At 52.8% G+C, this 20,856-nt stretch overlaps 1 long non-coding RNA gene across 1 annotated transcript; it reads left to right on the top strand.

The window, feature by feature from the left end:
- Positions 1-6,640: 6,640 nt before the first annotated feature.
- On the top strand, positions 6,641-12,884 carry LOC122702507. Its single transcript, XR_006343268.1, has 3 exons — positions 6,641-6,767; positions 7,412-7,547; positions 12,777-12,884. It is a non-coding gene; the product is annotated as an uncharacterized LOC122702507 (long non-coding RNA).
- Positions 12,885-20,856: the final 7,972 nt, after the last annotated feature.

Below are 20,856 nucleotides of genomic sequence, written 5' to 3'. Positions count from 1 at the left end.
AGTAAAATCAGACATCCAGTTGGATGAATTGTAACATGTAGAAACAGCTCCAGCCTCTCCCGTGACGGAGATGGAACATTTCCACGACCCCATAAAGGCCCCTGTCCCCTCCTCGGTCCACGCCATCCCCTCTCCACAGCTGCCACAGCCGCTGTTCTGAAGTCTGCGCCCTGGTTTGGTCTGTCCTGGAACATCACATGCGTGGGATCCCACTTGCGTGTATGGTTTCTTCCATGCAGGAGATGTCTATGACTTGTCCATTCAGATTCCTGGCTTTAAAGCTGCAAAAATGGGGGCCTGGACATGGTTGTGTCCCACCTTCCACCTCACCCACCCACTGAGTGTCGGAGCTGAGAGGAGAACCCGGGTCTCCTGACTCCGACATTGGGGTAATGAAGGTAAAGTCACGGGCCTCAGGCACTGCTGCTGTGCTGACAGTGACGTTCAAATGATCCTCTGTCCACTGTCTCACAGAAGTTCGGAACGAAGGCTTTGGGTCCTTGTCCTCTGGCTCAGATTTTCTAGTTACTGGCCATGCCTCGCCCGCAGCCCCTTCCTGACTCTACCCAGGCCTTGGATTATCAGGGGTATCTGTGGAATGAAGCCTGAGGAGAAGGGACAGCTTAGGAGTCAGGTGAGGCTGTCAAGAGCACGGGGTGCTGAGGCAGGAAGGGGACAGCTGAGGGAAGGTGCGGGAAGGACCCGGGGACTGTCTCACCCGGTGCATCTCAGACCTGAGCAAGCGTGAGTCCCCCCAGAGGGCCCAGGGCTTCCGATTCAGTAGGTCTCCTCCAGGCCCAAGAGGTTGCATTGCTTACAAACTCCTAGGTGATGCTGCCTCAGCTGGTGCCAGGCCACACCTTGAGAGCCCAGCTCCCTGGTCGAGACCTGCCCCAGGAGTTCATGGGGTTGAGTGCCCACCCATGCAGGCTCCTGCTGGACCCACAGCAGTGAGATGGCATCCTGTCTCTGGGCCCACCTGGCGGGGTTGTAGCGGTACTCAGGGGAGGAGGGTGCAGGCAGGGGCTGGGGGGCCGCTGAACCACTCCCCTCCATCAGAAGAGGGAGGCTTCCTCCTCCACGGTTAGAATCACAGCCGTCTGAGCTCAACTGCGCGTGAGCCTCACAGGCTGCAGAAGACACTACCTGGACCCTCTACCTCAGGGTGCTGCTCAGGGGCAAGAAGGCCCGTGCTGGTGGGTCTGAGCCGCCTTCTGGTTTCTCTAATGAGCTGGCTGAACAGGGCTGACCCAGATCTGCTGGCCGACAGCAGCCCACCGCCCCCAGGAGCCCGTGGAGTCCTCCCGGTGCCCACGTGGGCTGCTTCCGTGTGGCAGCCGCCTCCTCCGGACGCTCTGCCCTTGCCCGGAATCCGTGAGGTCAGCAGGTGGAGAGCTGCACGGTCCCTCAGGCTGTGCGACAACGTGGCTGCTAAGTGGGGTGAGAAAGCGCTGACTTCCCGCAGACCCAAGCTGTCCCCAGCTCGAGCTGCGTGCCCAGCGGGCACTGCTGAACATCCATCCAGCCGTCACACTGACCCGGCCCTGCACATGGGGAGCAGCTGCCTGCGTAGTTTGGGGGCCGGGTTTTATGGGGTCGTGCCCCTCGCAGGATCCGCACCCTACACCAGTCCTTCCCAGCTGCCAGGGATGCTTACCTTCATAAAAACCGAGGAAACTGCTCGTGGGAACATGCAGAACTGAGCTTGACTCTCTGCATCAGCCATTCTCGATTATGCACGTAGCAGGCGTCTCATTCAGGTCTTGGGCTCTAGTCTTCCAGGCTCAATAAGGGCTGAAAGCACGTAATACACGGGTATTTGCAGAACTACAATATGAATGGTTTGTCTGGCTCCCACTGCCTGATGAGAGAGCAGTTGCAGGGGACAGGGTGCGTGGGGTAGAGTTGAGCACATGACCGCAGCCCCTGCTTCCTCCCTCTTTCATCCCACCCTTTCCAGTTTAACTGACCCCTTCCCACCAGCAATACAGCTTGTTCAAGTTTTTCCCATTAACAACTAAGTCTCCCCAGGCTGAACAGCAGCCCCCAACCCCCACTTACAGGGCAAGCTTCTTGGCTCTGCTTCTTTCCCTCCCAGGCACAGTGGTCAAGATCCGCCGGCCAGTGCAGGAGGCGTGGGTTTGATCCCTGGGTCAGGAAGATCCCCTGGAGAAGGGAATGGCTACCCACCCCAGGATTCTTGCCTGAAAAATCCCATGGACAGAGGGGCCTGGTGGGCTACAGTCCGTGGGATCGCAAATGAATTGGACACAACTGAGTGTGTGCGCACACACACCCAACTCAGTGCAGTCTGGGTTCCATTGGCCGAAGTCTCCTGCAGTCTTTGAGGCTGGGTTATTACCTGCCGTGACTTCAGCAGCTTATGGCACCGTGGGACTCTCCCGCCCGGGGGCCTCACCTTCGGCTTTCTTCTCCAGCTACTTGGCCACAGTTGGCTTCCTGTGTCCATCCATTTGGTGTTGGCTTCTCGGCTACTGCCCAGCTGTCTTTTCCTGCTCTCTGACGCCCAGGATTTTATTTCCAGCCTAGAGCTGCCCTGAGCTACTAATGGCTTACTCAGCTGCCTCTGAAACTGGTGGCATTTTTTTTGTTATTGTTGTGCCTCGTGGCTTATGGAACTTTTTTGTTCCCCAACAGGGATTGAACCCAGGTACTTGGCAGAAAGAGTGCTAAGTCCTAGCCACTAGATTGCCAGGAATTAATCCCCTTCCTTCGGCTTGTTTTAAAGGCACTTCAAAGCTACACTTTCAGAATGAAATTACCATGACGCCACCTACCCCTAATCCTGGTAGATGTGATCCAGGCCAGAAATTTAGGGTCTTACCCTTTTTTGTTGTTCTTGTTCATTTAAAAAACACTTTATTGGAAGATAGTTGATTTACAATGTTGTATTCATTTCAGGTGTCCAGCAAAGTGAATCAGTTATACATACACACATGTCCACTCTTTTTGAGATTCTTTTCCCATATGAGGCCGTTATAGAGTACTGAGTAGTATTCCCTGTTACCTATTTTGCATATAGTGGGGCGTATGGGCCTTATCCTTGACATTTTCTTTTCTCCCACCCCATCCTGTGGCTCAAGCCCACCCACTTCTCTTTCCCCACTTGGCCAGGCCAGCCACGCACGCCTGTCACCTGGATTACAACATCAGCTGCTGCCTCGCGGCTGGCGGCCTGGCCTCCAGCCTTGCCCCACGCCCAGTCTTTGCCGCCGTGACTGCCTGCCATGTGAAGCTTGGAGGTGCAAAAGCAAGCAAGAAGGAGGCAAGGTCAATATACAAAAACCAACTCTTTCTATACACTTGGAATGAACAATCCATTCAATGAAAGTAAAGCATTTCCGTTTACAGTAGCATCAAAAAGAATAAAACAGATAAATTTAACAGAAGTGTAAAATTTATACTCTGAAAATGAAAGCATTGAAAGAAATTAGTGAAAGTCACTCGGTCATCGCTGACCCTTTGTGACCCCATGGACTATACAGTCCATGGAATTCTCTGGGCCAGAATACTAGAGTGGGTAGCTGTTCTCTTCCCCAGGGGATATTCCCAACCCAGGGATTGAACCCAGGTCTCCCACATGGATTCTTTACCAGCTGAGCCACCAGGGAAGCCCTGAAAGAAATTAAAGACGACTTAAATAGAGTCCCTTAGATAGCAAAGAGATCCAACCAGTCCATCCTAAAGGAAATCAGTCCTGAATATTCATTGGAAGGACTGATGCTGAAGCTGAAACTCCAATACTTTGGCCACCAGATGCGAAGAACTGACTCATTGGAAAAGACCCTAATGCTGGGAAATATTGAAGGTGGGAGGAGAAGGGGATGACAGAGGATGAGATGGTTGTGGACATGAGTTTGAGCAAGCTCTGGGAATTGTTGATGGACAGGGAAGCCTGGCATGCTGCAGTCCACAGCGTCGCAGAGAGTCGGACATGACTAAATGACTAAACTGAACTGAAATAAATAGAAAGCAATCTCATACTCATGGATCAGGAAACAATATTGTTAAAGAGGACAATACTCCCCAAATTGATCTTAGAATTCAGTGTAATCCCTAGCCAAATCCCAGCAGCTTTCTTTGCAGAGGTTCACAAGTTGTTCTTCAAATTCATGTGCAAATTTGAGGAATCCATAGTAGCAGAATCTGCCTGCAATGCAGGAGACCAGAGTTGAGTCCTTGGGTTATGAAGATCCCCTGGAGAAGGGAATGGCTACCCACTCCAGTATTCTTGCTTGGAGACTTCCATGGACAGGGGAGCCTGGTGGGTTACAGTCCAAGGGGTCACAAAGAATTGGACACAACTGAGTGACTAACACTTTCATAGTAGCCAGAACAATCTGAAAAAGAAGAACAAATCTGATGTACTCACATTTCTCAATTTCAAAACATACTACAAAGCTGTCATGATCAAGAGAATGTGGTATTGGTCTAAGTATGAATGTATAGCTCAACAATATAAAATAGAAAGTCCTGAAATAAACCCAAACATTTATGACAAGGGTTCCAAAACCATTCAATTCGAACTGAAAAGGATCTCCCCTGCCCCCCAACAAATGCTGCTAAGGAAAACTGGATATTCACGTGTAGAAAGTAAATTTATAACCTTACCTCACACCATATACCCAAATTACCTCAATGGATCATACACTTGAAACTATAAAACTCTTACAAGAGAACATGGGGTAAATCTTTATGACTTTGTATTAGTCAATGGTTTCTTACCTATGACACCAAAGACAAGCAATAAAGAAAGGTAAACTGTAGTTGATGAAAATGAGAACTTACGTGCTTCAAAGGGCATCATCAAGAAACTGAAAAGACAGCCCGAATATTAGCAAATTATATATCTGAGAATTGTCTTGTTTCCAGGATGTATGAAGAACACACATGACTCAATAAAAAGGTAACCCATTTTTTTAAATGGGCAAAAGATCTGAATAGGCATTTGGCTTCACATAATAATTTCAATGTTCATTTGTGACATGTCTCAGAATTTCATTCTTTTTTAAGAATGGGTCATATTCCATTTTATATACACACTCAACATGCCATATTTCGTTTATCCGTTCATCCGCTGATGAACACTTGGATTGCTCCCACTGTTTGGTTATTGTGAACATGGGTGCACAGGCATCTATTCAAGTCTCTGTTTTCAACTCTTTTAAGTATATACCCAGAAGTGGATTGCTGGATCATTTGGTAGTTTTGTATATAAACTTTTGAGGAACTGCCATACCGTTGTCCACAACAGCTGCACCATTTTACATTCCCTTTGGTGGTACATAAGAATGCCAGTTTCTCCAGAAGTGTTCTTTGCCATCGTTTGTTATTTCCTGTGTTGTTTTGTTTTTATCATAGCCATCATAATAGTTGCAATTTGGTTTCTCACTGTGGTCTTGATTAGGGTTAGGCTTCGCTGGTGGCTCCAGTGGTAAAGAATCTGCTGGCCAATGCAGGAGATGCAGGAGACCTGGGTTCGATCCCTGGGTCGGGAAGATCCCCTGGAGAAGGAAATGGCAACCCACTCCACTATTCTTGCCTGGGAAATCCCGTGGGCCGAGGAGCCCGGCAGGCTGCAGTCCATGGGGTTGCAAAGAATTGCCCAAGACTGAGCACGCACGCACACATGTGGTCTTGATTTCCTTTCCCCTAATGCTGAGCATCTTTTCTGTGCTTGTTGGTCATTTGTTATCTTCTTCAGAGAAATGTCTATTCAATGTTTACCCATTTTAATTTGGTTTTATTTATACATACCATGTTGGGCTTCCCAGGTGGTGCTAGTGGTAAAGAACCCTTCTGCTAATGCAGGAGTAGAGATGTGGTGTCTTTGAAAAAGCTATGGTTTTTCCTCATGTATGGATGTGAGGGTTGGACCATAAAGAAGGCTGAGTGCTGAAAAATTGATGCTTTTGAACTGTGGTGTTGGAGAAGACTCTTGAGAGTCCCTTGGACTGCAAAGAGATTCAACCAGTCCATCCTAAAGAAAATCAGTCCTGAGTATTCATTGGAAGGACTGATACTGAAGCTGAAACTCCAATACTTTGGCCACCTGATGCAAAGAGCTGACTCATTAGAGAAGACCGTGATGCTGGGAAAGACTGAAAGCAGGAGGAGAAGGGGATAACAGAGGATGAGATAGTTCGATGGTATCACTGACTCAATGGACATGAGTTTGAGTAAGCTCCGGGAGTTGGTGATGGACAAGGAAGCCTGGAATGCTGCAGTCCATGGGGTTTCAAAGAGTCGGACACAACTGAGCAACTGAACTGAACTGAACTGAATATGGTCAGACAGCACCCAGATCTGTGTATTGATAATTACAGCACAAAAAAGCAATGTGAGGGACTTCGCCTGCTGCCTCTCACACTTTTATCTCCTCTTTTCTATCCCATACTGGAACCTCAGGTTTCTCAGACTTGTGGTGTGGGTGAGACTGACCCCATACTCCCAGCTCTAGGCTTGAAGCTCAACTGGTTTAGACTGATCAGCACATCCCTTGTCTCTCCACCCCACCACATAGATTGGTTGGCAGGGGAGGAAGTGGGTCACTTTCAGCAAGATGCAAACACCAAGTGGGCCGCCTAAACTGCCAGCTGCAGCAGGTTGGAGAACCTTCCTAAGAATGGTCCCAATGCTGAGGATGCAGAGCCAGAAATGGAGAGGGGAAACCCAGATCCTCTCAGAGCCTGTATGCCTGGAACAAGCCTTGCCTGAGGGCAGATCCTGCTGGAATCCTGAGTTACGTGAGTCAATAAAGTTCCCTGTATGTTTTAGCCAGTTTTGTTGTTGTTCAGTCAGTCATGTCTGACTCTTTGTGACCCCATAAACCACAGCATGCCAGGCTTCCCTGTCCTTCCCATCTCCCAGAGTTTGCTCAAACTCATGTCCATTGAGTCAATGATGCCATCCAACCATCTCATCCTCTGTCACCACCTTCTCCTCCTGCCCTCAATCTTTCCCAGCATCAGGGTCTTTCCCAATGAGTCGGCTCATCACATCAGGTGGCCAAAGTATTGGAGCTTCAGCTTCAGCATCAGTCCTCCCAATGAATATTCAGGGTTGATTTCCTATAGGATTGACTGGTTTGATCTCCTTGCAGTCCAAGGGACTCTCAAGAGTCTTCCCCAGCACTGCAGTTGGAAAGCATCAATTATTAGCCGGTTTAGGTCAGGTTTTCTGTTACCATAAAGAGCTCCAGCAGATGAACACTCTGACAGAAGGGATGCACAAGGGATCAGGACGTCCTGAGGAACTTTGCAGTCTCCCTGGAGGGTTCTGGAAGTCTCCCTGGAAAATGTTGGGGCAGAATTCTGAGACAAGAAGGGGGAGGGTGGAAGGGCTGTCATGGCGGGGGTCGGGGATGGTTTATACCAAGTGTCCTTCCTAGGAATCTGCTAATGACATTCATTCATCACGGGTGCCCTGAAGGCAGGCAGCCAGGTGGAACTTCAGGAGCCTTGACCCCAGACAATATTGAGAACACAAGAGGGGACCCGCCTGGTTCCACAGAAGCAGCAGACAAGGTGAGTTCCCAGAGGCAGCTGACCTGCACACGGCCACACAGCAAGTGCCGGGCTCAGAGCGCAGCTGTGCTGTCTCCTGGGGCGAGTCCTTTCCAAGCCTCACTCTGAGTTTTGACCAGGAGCAGCAAGACTTCCATGGCTGCTGCTGTCGCTCAGTCGTTCAGTCGTACCTGACTCTTCTCGACCCCGTGGACCGCAGCAGGCCAGGCTTCCCTGTCCTTCACTGTTTCCTGGAGTTTGTTCAAACTCACGTCCGTTGAGTCAGTGATGCCGTCCAGCCATCTCATCCTCTGTCGCCCCCTTCTCCTTTTGCCCTCAGTCTTGCCCAGCATCAAGGTCTTTTCCAGTGAGTCGACGCTTTGCATCAAGTGGCCAAATTATTGGAGCTTCAGCTTCAGCATCAGTCCTTCCAATGAATATTCAGGGTTGATTTCCTTTAGGATGGACTGGTTTGATCTTTGAAACTGATTTCCTTGGTTTGGAGTGAAAGCTCGTTTACCCCTTCTGGGATTGGCATGCAGGCTCTTCTGCCCACCCAGCATATCCGTGGCCCTCAGTCGTGGGGCTCCTACCTTTGCCTGGTCCAGACCTCATAAAAGCCATTAGCAGGTGGCCTCATGGATTTTCAGTCGTTTTACCTCCCAGTAATGAGTCTCTCCAGGCCCCCATGAACCGCTCTTAGCACAGAGCATCCAGAGGCCGTGCCAGGTGATTCAGACAGAATTATTAACAAGGCTTTATTTACTCCTCCAGAGCGGCCTGTCGGGAGACCCAGCCACGCAGCAGACCAGGGAGAACCTCGGGCCACACGGGCAGTCAGGGGCCAAGTCCTTACAGGGCCTCCCCCGCCACCTCTTAGACTGCACTGACTTCCACGGTCTTCCAGGCTAAGGGCCAAGCCTCACGCTTGGAGACAAGTCATCCCCGAGCCGGCAGCCCGTTTGGAAGGAGCCAAAAGTGACACCTCCCTTTCCCTCTGGTTTGCTGCCTTCAGTCTGTCCCCAGGCCCAAGGCTCCAGGGCGCTCTGCCATCAGCTGGGTGTTGGCAGGTGTCCTTCGAGTAGAGAGAGGAGGCAGAGAACCACAAGAAGCAGGAGCTGCTGGGCTAGGCAGGAGGCAAGAGAGGCCACTTCCATGGACCCGCGGGTCTTTTCTGCCTTCCCGTCCCCAGCCTGGGAGCCAGCCAGCTCCCAGCGATGTGGTGCTTGGGTGCGTATGTTGCTGGATGCGGTCTCAGAGTGGAGGCGGGGGGCGGGGGGGAGGAGGGATGTCCCCTTCCTGGCCCCCAGCCCATATTTAACCCACTGGGGCTTGGCAGGGGGCCGGCTGGATGTCAGCCCTAGAAGCATTTCAGAGTCAGGAGGAGCAGAGGCCATTCTCTTATAAATGAAGGTGCAGAGAGATGGGGAGTCCAGGAAAGACAGTTCTGGAACTCCACCTCCAAGCTCTCAGCCCTGTGCCCCCACCTCCCCAGAGCGGCTGGTCCTGCCTTCTAATGCATGGCATTCTGCCGCTCTGTTCCCAGAACCCACACAAAGACCTCCTATGACCCCCCCCGGCCCCGCCCAGTGGGTTGGGCTTCGAAGGGCAGGCAAGGATCCCGTGCTGGGCATAGAGCCCTGGGTCAGGCACCCTCGGCCAGCGGTCAGTGAGGGAACGTGGGCGCGTGGTCCACACGTTGACCTGTTAGTGATGGCCCAGAGGCCGTGGAGACTGAGCTTTCAAGATACACAGCTGATGACCACCCACTGCTTGCTGGACCCCAAGGGGTGATGTCAGGCTGCCTCCCCAAAATGTCAGAGGCCAAGCAGATGCAGCCCTCCTGGCCCCCCAGAGGTTTTGGAGGAAGAGGCTTTGCAGAGGTGGCGGTGCTCACTTATTCATGCCTCAGTGCGTGTGTGCATGCCAAGTCGCTTTAGTCATATTGGACTCTTTGCGACTCCATGGACTGTAGCCCACCAGGCTCCTCTGTCCATGGGATTCTCCAGGCAAGAATACTGGAGTGGGTTGCCATGCCCTCCTCCAGGGGATCTTCCCAACCCAGGGATGGAACCCGAGTCTCTTATGTCTCCTGTGCTGGTAGGTTGGTTCTTTATCACTAGCGCCACCTGGGAAGCCCCATGCCTTAGTGACCATGGTAGTTAGTCGCTTGGATTCTCCAGGCAAGAATACTGGAATGGGTTGCCATGCCCTCCTCCAGGGGATCTTCCCGACCCAGGGATGGAACCCGAGTCTCTTATGTCTCCTGTGCTGGTAGGTTGGTTCTTTATCACTAGCGCCACCTGGGAAGCCCCATGCCTTAGTGACCATGGTAGTTAGTCGCTTGGTCGTGTCCGACTCTGCAATCCCATGGATGTAACCCGCCAGGCTCTTCTGTCCATGGGATTCTCCAGGTAGAATACTGGAGTGGGTTGCCATTCCCTTCTCCAGAGGATCTTCCCAACCCAGGGGTTGAACCCAGGTCTTTGAGCTACAGGGAAGACCTACCATGCCTTAGTAGGTAGTCCCAAATTGTGTGGGTGCCCTGCCTTCTGCCAGCGTCAGTGAGCCCTAAAGCCAAGCAGTTAGAGAAGATGGGTCTCCGCAGAGCACACGTGCCTTTGTACTCAGATTTCAGGATTTTTAAAAGTTTTTATTTTAAAATGTGTTTATTTTTAATCGAAGGATAGCTGCTTTACAGTATTGTGTTGGTTTCCGCCAAGCATTAACATGAATCTGCCACAGACGTACCTACGTCCCCTCTCTCTCGAACCTCCCTCCCATCTCCCACTCCATCCCACCGCTCTGAGTTGTTTCAGAGTCCCCTGGTTGAGTTCCCAGATTTCAGGATGTTTCTGTACCACATAGTGAACTCACAGGCCCGGGATCAGACAAGCTTGACTTGAATCCCTATGGCTGGTCAGCAGCTGTGTGACAGAGACCCAGCTCCTCAACCTCTCTGGGCCTGGCTGCCTAACCCAGAAGGATTTGCCAAGGCCCATGAGTTGGCACTCCGGAAGCACCTGGCACACAGCAGCAGTGCAGTGAGCGGTAGCCGCCACTGTTACGGCAGGACCTGCTCTTCACCAAGTTCAAGTGTGAACGCAGGAGGCTCTGAAGGACTCCACAAGATGGCCGGGTGTCCCCCTTGCACACTGGCCAGCTCCAATGCTTCAGGACCGAGCCCCAACTTGGAACTGGTACACCACCCAGTGTCACAGCCAGAAGGGACCGTGAAGCCCCTCAAGGTACAGATGGGAAAACTGCGATCCAGAGAGTGAGCACGATTGTCCAAGTCTGCACTGGAAGGAGCTTAGTGGGCCTGGAGCCCAGGATAGTGGCCTGGGCACTACTGTATTCAGTGCATGGTCAACCTCAAGGAGACGGATGGATCTAACATGATGGCCGAAGGGGCGTCAAGGGGCTGAAGAGTCAGCAACCCCATTCATCAGTGTGGTCTGAGCTTTTGCTGGACTGGGTCCTGGCCAGGCAGCAGTGATAAGACACAAGCAGTGATGCCCTCATGCAGCTGCTGGGTTGGCGCAGAGATAACTGCTGCATGGGGGCTGGGACCCTGGGAGAGCTGGGCCAGGCCCCAGCGACTGTCAGGCCCTCTCCCAGGAAGTGTCTCTTGGATCTGCCCACAGGAGTCATGGCTCCTAACACTGGCTCTGGCACTCTCGAGGACAAGGAGCTGCTGGGCCTGGCTTGGAAACCAACAGGCAACTCACTGATGTGCTGGGGGTGGGCCAGGGGATGGGCAGCTCGCTGGCACCCAGGGTGGTCACGGGCTCCAGGGTTTGTGCCTCCAGGAGAGCTGTCCCTCCTCCCACTCCTGCTCTGAGCATGTTCAAGCTTGACCCCGGAGACCCCGCTGGTCCCTGGAGACTCCACTGTGCCCGGCAGAAGCCGCAGGACCCAGCTCCCACCCCGCAGAGAGAAGCAAGCCTCTGTGTGCCTCTCTCCCATCCGCAAGGTGGGCATGTTGGACCTGGTGGGCTTCAAATAGAGGCTCCTAGTTTTGAGGATTCTCAAACGCAGTGGTTGCTGGCATTCAGGATGTCTGTCCAGCTCCCCTTTCTGGAGGGTGGACCTCTGAAGCTGGAACTATGGGACCTAACCTCGCTGGCCAGGGCTGATGGGACCAGGCAAACACTTGACTCACGCAAGCCCATCAGATCCTCTCCCGGGATTGGGCTTTGTGACTCAGTCTGGTGGGCACATGAGCTGGAGGGAACAGGAGGCTGAGCTGGGCAGGAGGATACTGTTTGCAGAGTCAGAAACGTCCCCCTGGGAAGCAGGGTCCCAGTCATCATCTGCTAACCCGAGCCCCATTCTTCTGGAAAACACACCCAGTGTTTTGGAGGGAGACCCCTCCTTCCTGCAGTGGGAGCAGCCCTGGGGGAGCTGTCCGACCAGCTGCCCTGCCCATCCCCCATCCAGTGTGGTCCCCAGAACCCCCGTGTGGCCATCACGCAGTCTCTCTCGGGACTGGAGTTTGCACAAAGGGCTGCAGAGCAGGAGGAAGAGGCCAGAGGACACCCCAGCCTGGAGACGGGGCTTCCTTGTCTCTGCTGCTAGCTCCCACGCCCTGGAGACCCCTGGCTCCCGCCCCTCCGCAGCCTGGTCTCTGGTCGTTCCCTTAGTTCCTTGAGCGCTTCTGTGTGTACAGACATCGCTGGTTCTGCTGCCCTCAGTGGGCTTCCATCTCTGGGAGCTGGGATGTCAGGGAAGAACCAGCCCTGCCCCAAGGCTGCCCTTACTGTGAGGTGCCCTAAGTGCCCATTTTGCTTCAGCTGGGTCGGGGGCAAGCATGGGTTTCCTGACCCTCCCCCAGACCCCGAGCCTCAGTGGGGTTGGCAAGGGCAGGGGAGCGCCAGCCAGCAGACTGGTCCCCTTTGCGTGGGCGTGAGGCTCACAGTGGGACAGTAGGAGTGTGTGTGAGTGTGTGAGTGTGTGAGTGTGTGTGTGTGAATGTGTGTGTGTCCAGCTGCCCACTTCTAAGAAGCACCTCACTCAAGACCCTTACAGAAAGCTTTCCTGGGGAGGTGAGGTTCGGAGAAGGAACGTCTCCCAAGCTCATGGGGCAGAGACTCTGAGGACTAGAACACTGCCTGTTAATGTCGAGCAGGAGCGACAGTCATTGCAGGAGCAAAGAACTCCTTTCTCACCTCCTGGGGGCCCATGAGAACTAGGGAGGGAGACCTCTGTCCCCAGGCCAATGAGTTTTCACCTTCTTCTCATTCACAGACCCACTCTTTCAGCTGCTCCTGAGACAGACAGCCTCGCCTTCTGCCCCGGGAAAGCCCCATTGCAAGGCCCAGAAGCAGCCCTGAGTGGCAGCAGGCTCCCCAAGGCACCACCACCCCAACTTATGAGTGAGGGGACCGAGCTCAGAGGGGCCCTGGGCCCAACCCGACGACCGGCATTCACACTTCGTTCAGGGTCCTTTCCACCGATAGTGGCATTAAATGATTTCTCTTTTCCTTTGTCAATAACAATAATTATAATATTATTAAAACATGTATTATCATGCACAATAATAATAATGGCTTCCCAAGTGGCTCAGTGGTAAAGAATCCACTGCCAATGCAAGTGACACAGGAGACACAGGTTCACTCCCTGGGTGGAGAAGACCCCCTGGAGGAGGAAATGGCAACCCACTCCAGCATTCTTGCCTGAGAAATCCCATGGATAGAGGAGCCTGGCAGGTTACAGTCCATGGGCTCGAAAAGAGTCGGACACTACTTCGAGACTCATGCACATACTAATAATAGCCAGTCTCTGCTAAGGAGTGCTAAGTATTTCCATACATCACTTAATCCTCCTAGTGATTCTGTGGGGAGTGGTATTTTTATTATGCCCACTTTCTGATATGGAAACTGAGACTTAAAGAGTTTAAGTGGGCTTCCTTCATAGCTCAGTTGGTAAAGACTCTGCCTGCAATGCAGGAGACCCAGGTTCGATTCCTGGGTTGGGAAGATCCCCTGGAGAAGGAAATAGCAACTCACTCCAGTGTTCTTGCCTGGAGAATCCCCATGGACAGAGGAGCGGCAGGCTATAGTCCATGGGGTCACAAGAGTTGGACATGACTGAGCAACTAAACCATCACCAAGAGTGTGAGTGGTAAACTCTCTCTCCTAAGGCCACACACAACCAGTAAGCGCAGTCTGGCTCCATGGCCTGTGCTAACCAGTGTTCCATCCTCCTTCCCTCAACAGGGAGGAGGCGATTGGCTACTTGCACAGGCCCCTAACCACAAGGCTGCTGGCCAGAGGGCCCAGTGAGGATGTGACTGGGCAGCTGTAGTGTGGATGGGTGACCAGCTCCTGGTCCTCTCTGAGCCCAGATTCTCTGGTCCTGTCCAATCACCATTTGCCCTAACCGGGTGATAATTCACTTGGGGTGAACCATGTGGCCTGCCATCCCACAGGCAAGAAAGGTGGGAAATTCTTCCCAAAGGAAGGCTGAGATACACGGTGCGGCCTTTTCCGGTGACCATGACCCACTCCTCAGCGGTCCTTGCCACTCTCCAGCCAAGCTCCTGCCTGACACAGCGGTCCAGCAGCCACTGTCCATGGGCTGGAGTCAGCATGTTGTGGGGACAGAGCCAATCAGCCCACCTGGACCCGGCCTGTGGTCCTACCATGGGCCGGGCACCTGCAGGATGTCTGAGACGGGCAGGGAGCTGGCCATTGGATGGGCTCTCTCTGCCCCCGCTGTAGGGATGCCAACTAAAGGCTCAATGCCTCACCCCTATCCGTCTCACCTCTTCATGACATCATTTTCCCCATGGGAGTCAGAACTTGTAAAACAATGGGCTCTTCATGGTTCTTTCTTCCATGGGACTTAAAGACTTAAGGAAAAAAATAAGCATGAAAATGCTGAAATAAAACAAATGTCTTTTCCTGCAGGCCTTCTCAGAGCCTTTAGTATGCCAATATGCCCTGTTGGATGGGATGTCCCCACAAAACATTCGACCAAGGAACCCTTTTCCCCACAGGACACATGTATCACTGAGACTGGTTTTTCTGCAGGAGATCCTGGATTATATATTTCTGACAATTATTTTTAAATTTGGAGAAAAAAAGTATGATTAAAAACTACTTAATTAAGAAACACAGGGGCTTCCCTGGTGATCCAGCAGTTAAGCCTTCATACTCCCACTGCAGGGGGTGTGGGTTGGCTGCCTGGTCGCGGACCTAGGATCCATACAACACGGCCAAAAAAAACCACAATGAGGAACACATTTTTTTTCCCCCCCAATCTCACAGTTGGCATCATCCTAGGATTTTTGAAACTTTTTGTGCTGTTAACTGATCTGTCTCACGTAAGCAGATTTCCATTCATGCTAGAATTTAGTATCGTTGGACAGGATTCCACAGTATGGATAAATGAATGCCTCATTTTTTTCGATTTGTAAGTTGTTTCCATTTTGTTGTTGTTGTTAGAAATGCTGCTACAGTAGCGTCTTTGCAGCTAAACACTTGTACAGAGCTCTAGTTGTTGACTTCGGATAATTTCCTAGAAGTGGAATTGCTGAGTCAGAGAATATGGCTATTTACTGCCAAAATGTTCTTCGGAAAGGTTGTACCAGCTCACACCCTGCCTGCCAGTGTCCAGATGCCCACTTTCTCACTCCTTTGCCAACACTGGGTAACAGGCATTGATTCTTTTTTTTTTTTTCATTGGTTTTGTGCCCCTCTGATGAGTTGTCAGGGACAATTTTTGTGCTGACAGGAGACTTGCATTCAGTCTCCTGTCTCCTCTTTGAGCTCTTTCCCCAATTTCTTTATTTTTTATTATTTTTTAATTGGAGGATAATTTTTTTTTAATTTTTTTTTATTTTTTTATTTTTTTTAATTTTTTAATTAGTTGGAGGCTAATTACTTCACAACATTTCAGTGGGTTTTGTCATACATTGATATGAATCAGCCATAGATTTACACTTATTCCCCATCCCGATCCCCCCTCCCACCTCCCTCTTCACCCGACTCCTCTGGGTCTTCCCAGTGCACCAGGCCCGAGCACTTGTCTCATGCATCCCACCTGGGCTGGTGATCTGTTTCACCATAGATAGTATACATGCTGTTCTTTTGAAACATCCTACCCTCACATTCTCCCACAGAGTTCAAAAGTCTGTTCTGTATTTCTGTGTCTCTTTTTCTGTTTTGCATATAGGGAGGATAATTACTTTACAATATTGTGATGCTTTTTGCCATACATCACCATGAACCGGCCATAGGTATACATATATCCCCTCCCTCTTGAACCCCATCCCTCTTCCCTCCCCACCCCATCCCGAGCACTGGCTTTGGGCTCCCTGCATCACGTATCAAACTCCCACTGGCTATCCATTTAACATATGGTAATGGATATGCTTCAGTGCCATTCTCTCAAATCACTCCACCCTTTTTTCCTCCAACTGTGTCCAAAGGTATGTTCTTTATGTTCGTGTCTCCTTTGCTGCCCTGCATTTAGAATCATCCGTACTATCTTTCTAGATTCCATATATATACAGTCCCAATTTCTATGGAGGTTTTGAGGGCTCATCTTTTTCTTATTAGCTTGAAAGTTCTTTTTTTTTTTTTTTTTTTTTTGGGCCTCCATACCTCTCGGCATGTGGGGTCTTAGTTCCCTGACCAGAGATTGAACCTGTGCCCCCTGCATTGGAGTCTCAGCCATTGGATCACCAGGGAAGTTCTGAAAGTTCTTTTTTTAAAATTTATTTATTTTTGGCTGTGCTGGGTCTTTGTTGCTCTGCAGGCTTTTATCTAGTTTCAGCAAGTGGGGGCTACTCTCTAATTGAGGTGCTTGGGCTTCTCACTGCAGTGGCTTCTCTTATTGCAGAGCACAGGCTCTAGGGCGGGAGGACTTCAGTACTTGGAGTTACCATGCTTTAGAGCGCAGGCTCAGTAGCTGTGGGCTTGGGTTCATTGCTTTGTGGCACATGGGATCTTCCCAGACCAGGGATTGAACCCTGTCCCCCGCATTACACGTAGACTCTTTGCACTCTGTCACCAGGGAAGCCCCTGAAAGTTCTCAATAAGTTAGAGATATTAACTCTGTTGTGAGCCTGTACAAAGCATTTCTGATGCTTGTAAATCTTTCTCCCGTGAGAAGATCTGCTTCATCTATGAGATGGGAAATGATTTGCAAAAGTCACAGTGCATGGGGCTTCCCTGATGGCTCAGATGGTAAAGAATCCACCTACAATGCGGGAGACCTGGGTTCAATCCCTGGGTCAGGAAGATCCCCTGGAGGAGGAAATGGCAACCCACTCCAGTATTCTTGCCTGGAGAACTCCATGGACAGAGGAGCCTGGCAGGCTAGAGTCTATGGGGTTGCAAAGAGTTGGACACGACTGAGCGACTAACACACAACACTTTCACATGGTACATAAGGAACGGGATCAGGCCTGAACCTGGGTCTTAGCATGCCTGCTCCAGGTTGGGGGTTCAGTAGGTCTCCTTCCCCTCCTTCCACTCCCCCTCCACTGGGCCAAATTCCAGCATACCCCCACTCCTAGCAGCTGGTTGTACCTGGGCAGCCCTGCCTGGCATCCACCTGACTGATGGAATGGAACGGACTTTCTCCGGACACACATACCTCTTTATACCCCTCAGACTGCTTTCTACATTGGTATATGGAACTAATTTGATTATTCTACATGCGGTGGTTTATGACCTGCTCCTTGCCAGGCTCCCCCTCCACCAGGGATCCATTGGGTCCCTTCCCCTATCTCACTCCCAACCCCCATCTAATCAGTGGGCCTGACTCCCTGGCTCCTCACTGGCCTCTGTCCCTCACTGGCCCCCTCCAATCCATAGCAGCAGAGAGGAACCTCTGAGGTGGAAATCTGGTCGCGAAATCCTGGTTTGAAGCCCAGCTACACATTTTTCTTCACCTTAAACACCCAACTCCTGTGGCAGAAAGAGCTGGAACCAGTGCTCTCGCGAGAACGACCAGGGCCTCAGAGAGTGGATCTGAGTGCTGAGTCCAGCATGGTTCGGGGTAAGGCCTTTGGGTGTGGGCGGGGACCCTTTGGGCCCAAATCCAGGTCACGAAAGAGGGAAGGCTGGCCCCAAGACCCAGCACCTCCCCACGTGTGTTCCCACAGCATGAGGACCCAGAACACCCTGCCCAGCCTCGCCCCAGACCAGCTCCTGTGTATCTCTCTTTCTCTTCCTAATATGCGTTCTCCCCTCTTTCCGGTGACTTGTGGGACACCCCAGCCCCCTGGTGCTCTTCCTACCTCACTGCCCACATCTCCTGTCTCCCCAGTCTGTGCCCCCGGGGCTCAGTCCTCCGACGACACTAGCTCCCTTACTGACTATCCTGTCACAGAACTTGAACTTGCGTCTCCGCCAGCAGGACTCCTCAGCTACTCCCTGCAGCCTGGGCCTGCCCATGAACTCCAGGCACCTGTATCACTTGCTTCTTCAGCATCTCTGCTTGGGCACCTAACAAGCATATCATACCTCTCGCGTCCAGAACCAGACTCCGGCTCTTCCCACCTGCAATCCTGACCACTCCCCACAGTAGCAAATGGAAACCAGTGGCTCAGATCAGAATCTCCGGCCTTGACTTTGACTCCCTTCTCTCTTTGTCTCACACCCCCACCCAGTCTATTCGGCTATTCCGCCATCTCTGCCTTCAAATCATGACCGAGTCTAACCAGTTCTCTCCATATCCTCCCCGCCACGCTGGACCTGCCCACCACCATCCCTGATGATGACTGTGACCTCCCAAAGGTCCCTGTTTTCCCCCTGCCTGCCTTGAAATCAGTGCTCAGCAGCCCAGGGATCCAGGTAAGTATCAACAGATCCCTGAGTCCGACCTCATCTCCTGCTCTTCTATGCTCTCCAAGCCTCGCCTTGCTGAGCCCCTGCCAGGCCACACACAGGCCACCTGGGCTCCACTTCAGGGCGACCCCTCCTTCAGATCCTTGTTCAAATAGTGCGTCCTCAGTGAGGCCTCCCTACTAGTGAACACCTCCCAGTTCCCGCTCCAGCACTTACCATCTCCCTTCTCTGCCTTATTATGTTTTCACCTCTGACATTATATATTTTACTCATAATTTTATGTTTATATCACTCTCCGGCACGGCAACCCACTCCAGTATTCTTGCCTGGAGAATCCCATGGACAGAGTAGCCTGGTGGGCTATGGTCCATAGGATTGCAAAGGGTCAGACACGACTGAAGTGACTTAGCACAGTACAGTACTTGTTAACTGTGTGCTCCCCAATAGGAGGAGTTTCATCTCTATCCTGTGGGGCCCAGCACATAATAGGTGCTCAGTAAATATTTGCTGAATGACCATTTGTGAATCTGGGAAGCCCCCAGGAGCCTCCCTGCCCCCACAGGCATTTCTGTGCCTGGTTCACCTTTCATGGAATTTGTTATGAGTGTGATTTGGGGACCACTGAGGGGCAGGCGGGGGAGGAGGGGGTCCCTGAGCTCCCTGAGGAAAGGGACCACAGGTTTCCCCTGAATTGAGTACTTCCCCCCCCCCCCCAGTAAAGTGACATCTTTTTAACGTTTACTTTTATGTATTTATTTGGCTGTGCCAGGTCTCAGTTGAGGCACGTGGGAATTTTAGTTGCTGCGTGCAAACTTGTAGTTGCAGCATGTGGGATCAAGTTCCCTGACCAGGGATGGAACCCCAGCCCCCTGCATTAGGAGTGCGGAGTCTTAGCCACTGACCACCAGGGGAAGTCCTTTAGCTGCTACAGCTGTCACTGCCGTCCTGATCTGGCCTTGGTGCCCGTGTGGGCTGCCCCTCCTCCCAGACAGGACACTCACGCCGGGCTGGTCAGCTCCAAGCCCCTCGCTGGGGTCCATTCAGAACCAGTCCTCGCAGTTGAGACATCCTGCTCCCAAATCTAACCCAGGTGCCTCCAACTGTGGGCCCAGATCTTGGGGTCCATGCCCTCCCCACTTTCTTGACAGAACGAACTCCAGGAGGCCAGCAAGTCCTCCTGGGCCAGAGAGCCAGGCAAGGCCTTCAGTGGAAAAGCTGGCCTGGATGTGTCTGGAGGGAGGAGGAGGCAACTGGAGGGGCTGGGAAGCAGGATTTCTCTGTCTCCCCAGTTGCTCTGGGCTTCCCAGATCCCCTGAGGTCTGAACACTGTGCCAACATGGGGATGAAAAGAGACCAAGCCCACCACCTCATCCCCTCGGGCCTAAGGGAGGGCCGCTCTCCTGCCTCTCTCGGTCCACCGCCAGGTCCCCAGCACCGGTGTCCCTCCTCCGTCAGCCCTTCCCTCCTTCGCAGAGGTTTGCTGACCGACCACTGCAAGTCAGGGGCCTTCTAGGTGTTGGAGATACAACTACAGGTAAGACAAGAATTCCTGGGGCGGGGATGGGGGGAGTGGGGATGGTACTTTAGTGGAGGGGACAGCAAACGATGATGGAAAAATCTGCTAATGAAATCTGTGGTTGTTGCTAAAGAGAAAACAGACCAAGCTGGGGAAGGGAGAGGAGAGATCCCACCACGTTGACATTGGAGATGGGGTGGCCGCGGAAGGCCGTGTAGACGCTCCCTCACCATTCACTTCCCCCACCCCCCATCTGTGGCCTCTGTCCATGCAGGTGGAGCCCTGGCTACTGGTCTGGGCCACAGCTCAGGCCCAGAGTGCCCCTCCACACTGAGGCCGGAGATGCAGAGAAGGCAGATCTGACCCTGTCAAATCGCGGAGGCCCTGCTCCTTGGGGAGAGGGCAGGCCTGTCCCCACCGGCCCTCCCCCTTCTCGTGCGGAGAGGCGCTCTCCCTGGGGCTCAGGCCTCCCTCCCTCCTCCAGGTTTTGGGGCCTTGAACACGTTCCCAACCACCCTGCCCCCCTCTCTTCCTCCGGGCTTGGAGGTCACCTTCCCCGGGCCGGTAGGTGCCCCCCGCCACCACACGTGCCATCCTGTGGAGCCCTGTTGTCCCCTCTCCCGCCCCTCGCCCCTTGAGGGCTGGGACCGCGCCGGTCCTGTTCCGTGGCGTCCCCAGCGCCCCGCAAATCCTTGTCGAATGAATGAATGTCTCCGGGCCCGAGCCTCGGCCTCATTCACGTCAGATATTCCGGGCCCTCCCCGGCCCGGCTCCGCCCTGGGTGGGGTTGGGTGGGGGAGCCCGGAGCGCCGCGGATCGCCGCCAGGGAGGTGGCGGGGGCGAGGGGTCGGTGACCTCGCCCTCCCGGCCCGGGGACCGATGAGGCCGGGGAGGGGCGCCTCTCTGCGGGCCCGGCTCGGCGCTCCCCGGGGCCGCCGATCCGCCGGCGCAGGCCCAGCCGGGCGGGCGGGTGCGGGGCGGGAGGTGGCGCCCGGCGCTGAGTGGCGGC

Source organism: Cervus elaphus, chromosome 11 (genome assembly GCF_910594005.1).
Source record: "Cervus elaphus chromosome 11, mCerEla1.1, whole genome shotgun sequence".
Taxonomy (NCBI): Eukaryota; Metazoa; Chordata; class Mammalia; order Artiodactyla; family Cervidae; genus Cervus; species Cervus elaphus.
Note: the sequence above shows the minus strand (reverse complement) of the source record. Positions and strands in the feature narration are given on the sequence as shown.